Below are 10,573 nucleotides of genomic sequence, written 5' to 3'. Positions count from 1 at the left end.
CCATCTGCCATGTATCCATCACCAAGACGCTCGTCGATGGCGGCACCGGCCTCAGTGTGCTCTCCGTCGAGGCCTTCAGCCTCTTTCACGTACCGTTCGAGTGGCTTCGCCCCAGAAAGCCCTTCTCGGGAGTTGGCGGAGGCCCCGCCCGCTCCCTGGGGCAGATCCGCCTCCCCGTGACCTGATACGTCCATTTTTCATCATGCTTTTATATTGATATTTATTGCATTATGGGCTGTTATTTCACATTATGTCACAATACTTATGGCTATTCTCTCTTATTTTACAAGGTTTACATAAGGAGGGAGAATGTTGGCAGCTGGAATTCTGGGGCTGGAAAAGGAGCAAATATTAGAAACCTATTCTGCACAACTCCAAAAGTCATGAAACTCCACGGAATACCTTATAATAAATAATGAAAAATCCTCGCCAAAGATGAAGACCAGGGGGCCCACACCCTTCCCCCTGGTGGCTCTCCGATGACCATCTTCTGCTATATGAAGTCTTTCGTCAAGAAAAAAAAATTAAGAAGCAACCTTTCGGGATGAAACTCCGCCGCCACGAGGCGGGACCTTGGCGGAACCAATCTAGGGCTCTGACAGAGTTATTCTGCCGGGGAAACTTCCCTCCCGGAGGGGGAAATCATCGCCATCATCATCACCAACGCTCCTCTCATCGGGAGAGGGAAATCTCCATCAACATCTTCATCAGCACCATCTCATCTCAAAACCCTAGTTCATCTCTTGTATCCAATTCTTGTCTCCAAGTCCGGGATTGGTGCTAGTAGGTTGCTAGTAGTATTAATTACTCCTTGTAGTTGATGCTAGTTGGTTTAATTGGTGGAAGATCATATGTTCAGATCCTTTATGCATATTATTACCCCTCTGATTATGAACATGAATATGTTTTGTGAGTAGTTACATTTGTTCCTGAGGACAAGGGAGAAGTCTTGCTATTAGTAGTCATGTGAATTGGGTATTCGTTCGATAATTTGATGAGATGTATGTTGTCTAGCCTTTAGTGGTGTTATGTGAACGTCGACTACATAACACTTCACCATTATTTGGGCCTAGAGGAAGGCATTGGGAAGTAATAAGTAGATGATGGGTTGCTAGAGTGACAGAAGCTTAAACCCTAGTTTATGTGTTGCTTCGTAAGGGGCTGATTTGGATCCATATGTTTCATGCTATGGTTAGATTTACCTTAATACTTTTGTTGTAGTTGCGGATGCTTGCAATAGAGGTTAATCATAAGTGGGATGCTTGTTCAAGTAAGAACAGCACCCAAGCACCGGTCCACCCACATGTCAAATTATCAAAGTACCGAACGTGAATCATATGAACATGATGAAAACTAGCTTGACGATATTGCCATGTGTCCTCGGGAGCGCTTTTCCTTATATAAGAGTTTGTCCAGGCTTTTCCTTTGCTACAAAAAGGATTGGGCCACCTTGCTGCACCTTATTTACTTTTGTTACTTGTTGCTCGTTATAAATTATCTTATCACAAAACTATCTGTTACCACTTATTTCAGTACTTGCAGAGAATACCTTGCTGAAAACCGCTTATCATTTCCTTCTACTCCTCATTGGGTTCTACACTCTTACTTATCGAAAGGACTACGATAGATCCCCTATACTTGTGGGCCATCAAGACTCTTTTCTAGCTCCATTGCCGGGGATTGAAGCGCCTTTGGTAGGTGGAATTTGGTAAGGAAAAATTTATATAGTGTGCTGAAATTTACTGTCACTTGTTGCTATGGAAAGTAATCCTCTGAGGGGCTTGTTCAGGGTATCTTCACCCTGACCAGTAGAGCAAAGAGTTGCTCCTCAACCTACTGAACCTATTGAAAATGAAATTCCTTATGAGTATCCTTCGGGTATGATAGAAAAACTGCTAGCTAATCCTTTTACAAGAGATGGAACAAAGCATCCTAATGAATACCTAATATATGTGGATGAAGTTTGTGGATTATTTAAGCTTGCAGGTATACCCGATGATGTTGCTAAGAAGAAGGTATTCCCTTTATCTTTGAAGGGAGACGCATTGACATGGTATAGACTATGTGATGATACGAGATCATGGAACTATAGAAGATTGAAATTGGAATTTCATCAAAAGTATTACCCTATGCATCTTGTTCATCGTGACCGCAATTATATATATAATTTTTGGCCTCGCGAAGGAGAAAGCATCCCTCAAGCTTGGGGAAGGCTTAAATCAATGTTATATTCATGCCCCAATCATGATCTCCCAAGAGAAACAATTCTTCAAAAAATTTATGCTCAGCTTCCTGAAAATAATCGCACAACGCTCGATACTTCTTGTGCTGGCTCTTTTATGATGAAGACTATTGGATTTAGATGGGATTTATTGGATAGAATTAAATGCAACTATGAAGATTGAGATCTCGACAAAGGTAAGGAGTCAGGTATGACACCTAAGTTTGATTGTGTTAAATCTTTTATGGATACCAATATTTTCCGTAAGTTTAGCACTAAATATGGACTTGATTCTGAGATAGTAGCTTCTTTCTGTGAATCTTTTTCTACTTATGTTGATCTCCCTAAGGAGAAGTGGTTTAAATATCATCCTCCCATAGAAGTAAAAGTAGCTGCACCTATTAAAGTTGAAGAAAAGACTGTCACTTATAATGATCCTATTGTTCCTACTTGTTATGTTGAGAAACCACATTTCCCTGTTAGGATAAAGGATCATGCTAAAGCTTCAACTGTGGTTCGTAAAAGCAATATTAAAACATATACACCTCCTGAGAAAGTTAAAGTAGAACCTAATATTGCTATTGTTAAAGATCTCTTGTCTGATAATATAGATGGGCATGTTATTTACTTCTGTAATGAAACTGCTAGAATTGCTAAACCCCATGATACAGATAAACCTAGACCTGTGGTAGGCATGCCTGTTATTTCTGTTAAAATAGGAGATCATTGTTATCATGGCTTATGTGATATGGGTGCTAGTGCTAGTGCAATACCTATTGACTTATACAAAGAAATTATGCATGACATTACACCTGTTGAGTTAGAAGAAATTGATGTTACTATTAAACTTGCTAATAGAGATACTATTTCACCAATGGGGATTGTTAGAGATGTTGAAGTCTTGTGTGGGAAAACTAAATATCCTGCTGATTTTCTTGTTCTTGGTTCCCCCACAAGATAGCTTTTGTCCCATTATATTTGGTAGACCCTTCTTAAATACTGTTAATGCTACCATAGATTGCATAAGGGATGTTGTTACTGTCGGCTTAGATGATATGACTCATGAGTTTAATTTTTCTAAATTTAGTAAACAACACCATGAAGAAGAATTGCCTAGTAAGGATGAAATTATTGGTCTTGCTTCTATTGATGTACCTCCTAGTGATCCTTTAGAACAATATTTGCTAGACCATGAGAATGATATGTTTATGAATGAAAGAAGGGAAATAGATGAAGTATTCTTTAAACAAGAACCTATTCTGAAACACAATTTGCCTATTGAAATCCTAGGGGACCCCCTCCACCTAAGGGTGATCCCGTGTTTGAGCTTAAACCGTTGCCTCATAATCTTAAATATGCTTATCTTGATGAAAATAAGATATATCCTGTTATTATTAGTGCTAACCTTTCAGAGCATGAAGAATAATGATTATTGAAAACTCTGAAGAAGCACCGTGCTGCTATTGGATATACTCTTGATGACCTTAAGGGCATTAGTCCCACTCTATGTCAACATAAAATAAATTTGGAAGCAGATGCCAAACCAGTTCGTGATCCTCAATGACGTCTGAATCCTAAAATGAAAGAAGTGGTAAGAAAATAAATACTAAAGCTTCTGGAGGCAGGTATAATTTGTCCCATTGCTGATAGTCAGTGGGTAAGTCCTGTTCATTGTGTCCCTAAAAAGGGAGGTATTACTGTTATTCCTAATGATAAAGATGAATTGATTCCACAAAGAATTATTGTAGGTTATAGGATGGTAATTGATTTCCGCAAATTAAATAAGGCTACTAAGAAAGATCATTACCCCTTACCTTTTATCGATCAAATGCTAGAAAGATTATGCAAACATACACATTACTGCTTTCTAGATGGTTATTCTGGTTCCTCTCAAATACCTGTGTCGGTGAAAGATCAATCAAAGACTACTTTTAAATGCCCTTTTGGTACTTTTGCTTATAGACGTATGCCTTTTGGTTTATGTAATGCACCTGCTACCTTTCAAAGATGCATGATGGCTATATTCTCTGACTTTTGTGAAAAGATTTGTGAGGTTTTCATGGACGACTTTTCCGTCTATGGATCTTCTTTTGATGATTGCTTGAGCAATCTTGATCGAGTTTTGCAGAGATGTGAAGAAACTAATCTTGTCTTGAATTGGGAAAAGTGCCACTTTATGGTTAATGAAGGTATTGTCTTGGGGCATAAAGTTTCTGAAAGAGGCATTGAAGTTGATAAACCCAAGGTTGATGCTATTGAAAAGATGCCATGTCCCAAGGACATCAAAGGTATAAGAAGTTTCCTTGGTCACACTAGATTTTATAGGAGGTTCATTAAGGACTTCTGAAAGATTTCTCGGCCTCTGACTAACTTATCACAAAAATATATACCATTTGTCTTTGATGATGATTGTGTAGAAGCATTTGCAATACTTAAGAAAGCATTAGTCTCTGCACCTATTGTTCAGCCACCTGATTGGAATTTACCCTTTGAAATTATGTGTGATGCTAGTGATTATGCCGTAGGTGCTGTTCTAGGGCAAAGCGTTGATAAGAAATTAAATGTTATCCATTATGCTAGTAAGACTCTAGACAATGCTCAAAGAAATTATGCTACTACTGAAAAAGAACTTTTAGAAGTTGTATTTTCTTGTGATAAGTTCAGACCTTATATTGTTGATTCTAAAGTAACTATCCACACTGATCATGCTGCTATTAAATATCTTATGGAGAAGAAAGATGCTAAACCTAGACTTATTAGATGGGTTCTCTTGCTACAAGAATTTGATTTGCATATTGTTGATAGAAAAGGAGCTGAGAACTCCGTTGCAGACAACTTATCTAGGTCAGAGAATGTTCTTGATGACCCACTACCTATTGATGATAGCTTCCCTGATGAACAATTAAATGTCATAAGTACTTCTCGTAGTACCCCTTGGTATGCTGATTATGCTAATTACATAGTTGCTAAATTTATACCACCTAGCTTCACATACCAACAAAAGAAAAAGTTCTTCTATGATTTGAGACATTACTTTTGGGATGACCCACAACTTTATAAAGAAGGAGTAGATGGTGTTATTAGACATTGTGTACCTAAGCATGAACAGGAACATATCCTACGCAAGTGCCACCCCGAAACTTATGGAGGACACCACGCGAGAGATAGAACTACACATAAGGTATTGCAATCCGGTTTTTATTGGCCTACTCTATTCAAGGATGCCCGTAAGTTTGTCCTATCTTGTGATGAATGTCAAAGAATTGGTTATATTAGTAGACGTCAAGAAATGCCTATGAATTATTCACTTGTTATTGAACCATTTGATGTTTGGGGCTTTGATTATATGGGACCTTTTCCTGCCTCTAATGGATACACATATTTTAGTTGCTATTGATTACGTTACTAAGTGGGTAGAAGCTATTCCAACTAGTAGTGCTGATCATAACACTGCTATTAAAATGCTTAAAGAAGTTATTTTTCAGAGGTTTGGAGTCCCTAGATATTTAATGACTGATGGTTGTTCACATTTTATTCATGGTGCTTTCCATAAAATGCTTGCTAAATATGACGTCAATCATAGAATTGCATCTCCATATCACCCACAGTCTAGTGGTCAAGTAGAATTGAGTAATAGATAACTCAAATTAATTTTGCAAAAGACTGCCAATAGGTCTAGAAAGAATTGGTCCAAGAAACTTGATGATGCATTATGGGCCTATAGAACTGCATATAAAAATCCTATGGGTATGTCTCCGTATAAAATGGTATATGGAAAAGCATGTCACTTACCTCTCGAACTAGAGCATAAGGCATATTGGGCTATTAAAGAGCTCAACTATGATTTTAAACTTGCCGGTGAAAAGAGGTTATTTGATATTAGCTCACTTGATGAATGGAGAACCCAAGCTTATGAAAATGCCAAGTTGTTTAAAGAAAAGGTTAAAAGATGGCATGAAAAAAGGAAACAAAAGTGTGAGTTTAATGTAGGTGATTATGTACTGTTATACAACTCTCGTTTAAGATTTTTTTGCAGGAAAACTTCTCTCTAAAGGGGAAGGCCCCTATGTTATCGAGGAGGTCTATTGTTCTGGTGCCATAAAAATCAACAACTTCGAAGGCACAAATCCGAAGGTGGTAAATGGACAGAGAATTAAACATTATATCTCAGGTAATCCCATAAATATTGAAACCAATATTATTGAAACCGTAACCCCAGAGGAATACATAAGGGACACTTTCCAGAACGTTTCACACTCCGAAAAGGAATAGGTATGTGGTACGGTAAGTAAACCGACTCCAAAACAATTTTTAAGGAAATATTTCTCTGTTTTGGAATATTTAGAAAAATAGAAAATTAAGTAGCAGTCCGGGAAGGACACGAGGGCCCCACGAGGGTGGAGGGCGTGCTCCCTACCTCGTGAGCACCTCGTGTGCCTTCCAGACTCGATTTTCTTGCATGATACGTATTTTGGTCGGTAAAAATTCACTATATATTCCCCCGAAGGTTTTGACTCCCGTATCACGCAAATATCCTCTGTTCTTGTTTTGGGCTGTTCTCTGTCAGGGTTGTCAAGGCCAGGCATCATGTCGTTCACCTCCTCCAACAACGGTGACAAAGATGTCTGGCTAATGAAGATAGAGCTAAAGACGGAAGAACCCATGGAGATCAACGAGGATGAAGGGATCAAGAAGGCCACGAAGAACCAAGCTCCGGCAACAGAAGACATCCTTCAACTTGATCACAACCTTCTTACCCCAACTGAGATTGAAGCTTTCGAGATGATTGAGTTAACTCGTATTCAAAACAAGTATCTCACAATTGAAAATATTTTGTTGAAGGAGCATATATTTGCACTCAAGGGCATTATTCGCATGCTAGAGGACCTCTTACGCTCGATGCGCGACTATCCATCACCTCCTTCTTCACCAACCAAGGAGATATAATCACATGGGTATGGGCACTCCCCTTGGCAACCACCAAGCTTGGGGGAGGTGCCCCGATATCATATCACAATCACAACTCCTATCTTTACCGTTTTCCTTAGTTCGATCCTATTAGTAGTATTTTGATCTAGTAGAATAAAGTTTATGGCATGATCTAGTTTTGAGTTTTGCCTTATGATCTATCTATGTAATCGAGTCCGTGAGCTATATAATAAAGATTAGTGTTGAGTCAAGGGCTTGATTTTCTTGCTATGATCTTGGGTGAATAAAAGAAAAGAGAAGAAGAATAAGAAGAAACAAAAGTTCATATTGATCTAATTGATAGTAATGACTTCACATAGAAAGAGTGTGATGATTAAAAGTTGTTGAGAGTTGGCAGACATAGCTTTGGTCATTGTTGCAATTAATAGGAAGTAATAAGGAAAGAGAGGTTTCACATATAAATATATTATTATTGACATCTTTTATGATTGGGAGCACTCATCAAAATATGACATGCTAAAGAGTTGATGTTGGACAAGGAAGACAACGCAATGGGTTATGTTTTCTTATATCTGAGATAAAGTATGTTGTCATGGATCATCCAACATGTTGAGCTTGCCTTTCCCCCTCATGCTAGCCAAATTCTCAGCACCAAGTAGAGATACTACTTGTGCTTCCAAATACCCTTAAACCAGTTTTGTCATGAGAGTCCACCATATCTACCTATGGATTGAGTAAGATCCTTCAAGTAAGTTGTCATCGGTGCAAAGCAATAAAAATTGCTCTAAATATGTATGATTAGTGTGGGAGAAATAAGCTTTATACGATCTTGTGATGTGGAAGTAATAAAAGCGATGGACTGCATAATAAAGGTTCATATCACAAGGGGCAATATAAAGTGACGTTCTTTCGCATTAAGATTTTGTGCATCCAACCATAAAAGCGCATGGCAACCTCTTCTTACCTCTGCAAAGGGCCTATCTTTTATTATTATCTTCTACCTGATGCAAGTGTCATGGTGATCTTCACCTCTCCCTTTTTCATTTTATCCTTTGGCAAGCCCAGCATGTTGGAAAGAACCTGATATATATATATCTAATTGGATGTAGGGGGCACGGGTTATTATTGTTGACATTACCCTCGAGGTAAAAAGGTTGTGGGGCGAAACTATAAGCCCCTATCTTTCTTTGTGTCCGATTAAAACTCCGTAACCACAAGTATTGCGCGAGTGTTAGCAATTATGAAGGACTAGATGATAGTTGAGTATGTGGACTTGCTTTTTAGCTCTGACATATACTCTTTCTGATGTTATGATAAATTGCAATTGTTTTAATGACTGAGGTTATAGTTTGTTGGTTCTCAATAAGGTTTCTGATTCATACTTTTGCATTGTGAATAGATCATCACTTGAACATAAGTAATCATATGACAATATCTATATATGTTGCTGTTATGAGAATAATCATGATGCCTTCATGTCCGTATTCTATTTTTATCGATGCCTCTACCTCTAAACATGGGGACATATTTATTGTTATCGGCTTTCACTTGAGGACAAGCGAGGTCTAAGCTTGGGGGAGTTGATACGTCCATTTTGCATCATGCTTTTATATCAATATTTATTGCATTATGGGCTGTTATTTCACATTATGTCACAATACTTATGGCTATTCTCTCTCATTTTACAAGGTTTACATAAGGAGGGAGAATGCCGGCAGCTGGAATTCTGGGCTGGAAAAGGAGCAAATATTAGAGACCTATTCTGCACAACTCCAAAAGTCCTGAAACTCCACGAAATACCTTATAATAAATAATGAAAAATCCTCGCCAAAGATGAAGACCAGGGGGCCCACACCCTTTCCACGAGGGTGGGCCCCCCCTAGGGCGCGCCCCCTACCTCGTGGGCCCCCTGGTGGCTCTCCATGACCATCTTCTGCTATATGAAGTCTTTCGTCGAGAAAAAAAAATAAGAAGCAACCTTTCGGGACGAAACTCCGCCGCCACGAGGCGGAACCTTGGCGGAACCAATCTAGGGCTCCGGCAGAGCTATTCTGCCAGGGAAACTTCCCTCCCGGAGGGGGAAATCATCGACATCGTCATCACCAATGCTCCTCTCATCGGGAGAGGGCAATCTCCATCAACATCTTCATCATCACCATCTCATCTGAAAACCCTAGTTCATCTCTTATATCCAATTCTTGTCTCCAAGTCCGGGATTGGTGCTACTAGGTTGCTAGTAGTGTTAATTACTCCTTGTAGTTGATGCTAGTTGGTTTAATTGGTGGAAGATCATATGTTCAGATCCTTTATGCATATTATTACCCCTCTGATTATGAACATGAATATGCTTTGTGAGTAGTTATGTTTGTTCCTGAGGACAAGGGAGAAGTCTTGCTATTAGTATCCATGTGAATTTGGTATTCGTTCGATATTTTGATGAGATGTATGTTGTCTAGCCTCTAGTCGTGTTATGTGAATGTCGACTACATAACACTTCACCATTATTTGGGCCTAGAGGAAGGCATTGGGAAGTAATAAGTAGATGATGGGTTGCTAGAGTGACAGAAGCTTAAACCCTAGTTTATGCGTTGCTTCGTAAGGGGCTGATTTGGATCCATATGTTTCATGCTATGGTTAGGTTTACCTTAATACTTTTGTTGTAGTTGCGGATGCTTGCAATAGAGGTTAGTCATAAGTGGGATGCTTGTTCAAGTAAGAACAGCACCCAAGCACCGGTCCACCCACATGTCAAATTATCAAAGTACCGAACGCGAATCATATGAACGTGATGAGAACTAGCTTGACGATATTCCCATGTGTCCTCGGGAGCGCTTTTCCATATATAATAGTTTGTCCAGGCTTGTCCTTTGCTACAAAAAGGATTGGGCCACCTTGCTGCACTTTATTTATTTTTGTTACTTGTTGCTCGTTACAAATTATCTTATCACAAAACTATCTGTTACCACTTATTTCAGTACTTGCAGAGAATACCTTGCTGAAAACTGCTTATCATTTCCTTCTGCTCCTCGTTGGGTTCAACACTCTTACTTATCGAAAGGACTACGATAGATCCCCTATACTTGTGGGTCATCATGACCTTCGGCACGCGCGGCAACTACCGCACTTAGCTCATCGACTTCGAGTTCGCCCACATTGGCCTCCCATACAACGCCATCCTCGGGTACCCAGCTTTGGCCCAGTTCATGGCAGCAGCCCATCCAGCTTACAATCTCATGAAGATGTCGGGGAGCCAGGGTGTCCTCACCATCAAGGGGGACGCCAAGGAGGCCCTGGAGGTACTCAAGCTTGCCCTCAAGGCCGCCGCGACAGCACGACCCGCCGACGCGGATACCTCCAAGGCCAAGGGAGCCGCACCAACCAAGAAGAAGCAGTTCTTCACTCAGGACAAGGAAGAAACCAAGC

The sequence above is a fragment of the Triticum aestivum genome, chromosome 7A (assembly GCF_018294505.1).
Source record: "Triticum aestivum cultivar Chinese Spring chromosome 7A, IWGSC CS RefSeq v2.1, whole genome shotgun sequence".
Classification (NCBI taxonomy): Eukaryota; Viridiplantae; Streptophyta; class Magnoliopsida; order Poales; family Poaceae; genus Triticum; species Triticum aestivum.
This window is presented reverse-complemented; position numbering follows the sequence as displayed.